Source organism: Nanorana parkeri, unplaced genomic scaffold, assembly GCF_000935625.1.
Source record: "Nanorana parkeri isolate BGI_ZX_2015 unplaced genomic scaffold, ASM93562v1 scaffold35, whole genome shotgun sequence".
Classification (NCBI taxonomy): domain Eukaryota; kingdom Metazoa; phylum Chordata; class Amphibia; order Anura; family Dicroglossidae; genus Nanorana; species Nanorana parkeri.
The window spans coordinates 965759-966721 of NW_017306303.1; the positions used below are offsets into that span (position 1 = coordinate 965759).

Below are 963 nucleotides of genomic sequence, written 5' to 3' on the forward strand. Positions count from 1 at the left end.
CTCAGAGTTTAACTGGATTTGATCTTTTATAATCCCATAGACTTAAGTGGTGTATACATGGTATGCATTTCGACCGGTTCCTAATGAACCGGCCAAAATTCACACGCTTTCAGCACCCTTCCGAATGGCATCCATCAGTCAGCAGAACGAAGGAGCAGATTGGAAAATTCTCGACCAAACGGGTGCTTGCAGCCAATTTCAGTGGGAGATTCCTCGATCAACGCTCGTAAGCGTCGATGGAGGAATCTGTTATGTTTTCCTTTTTTCAGTGTGTGTACCCAGCTTTAGGTGACAGTCACTCAAGCAGGTCATTCTAATGCAAGTGGGGCAGCCACCATCCTGATTGAGTGAGGGCAGGGACCATCTTTGTGCTCCCTTATGACCAGTGTTGATGTTTACGGAAGAAGCTGGCCCAAAGACATCACACGATGGTCAGATCAGTAATGCTGGTGTCCTAGTAGCATAAAATGTACCCAAGTTCTCTATATTGGAGTAGGCAAACTTGCCACTCCAGTTATTGAGGAAATCCCACAACTGACTTCTACAGGCATGACCCCCAAAGCCGTAATAAGATTTGTAGGTTCACCACAGCTGGTGTGCCATGGTTGCCTATCCCTGCTCTATATGTTACCCTATAGAGAATGCAAGTTGTGCTGTCCTTGCAGGCTTTAAGCTGGTTGGGTCACGCTAAATTAAGATCCAGTGGCTCTTCTGTGGAGTGCCTTACTGACGTCAGTGGTGGCTGTTTAAACAGTGTGTGGACTTGTAAGTAATTAACCAGTTGACATCCGCGGTGTTAAACCCCCTTCCCATCCAGGCCATTTTTCAGTATTCAGCGCTGCGGTACTTTGACTGACATTTATTCCGTCATGCAGCGCTGTACTGAAATGAATTTTATACCCTTTTTTGGGGACAGATAGAGCTTTCTTTTGGTGGTATTTATTCACCACTGGGGGTTTTATT

At 45.7% G+C, this 963-nt stretch overlaps 1 protein-coding gene across 1 annotated transcript in view; it reads left to right on the plus strand.

Annotated features, from left to right (window-relative positions):
• The window catches only part of DDIT3 (DNA damage inducible transcript 3), an 8092-nt gene that overhangs the window by 5664 nt on the left and 1465 nt on the right, over positions 1-963 (plus strand). The gene's annotated exons all lie outside the window — the stretch shown is intronic.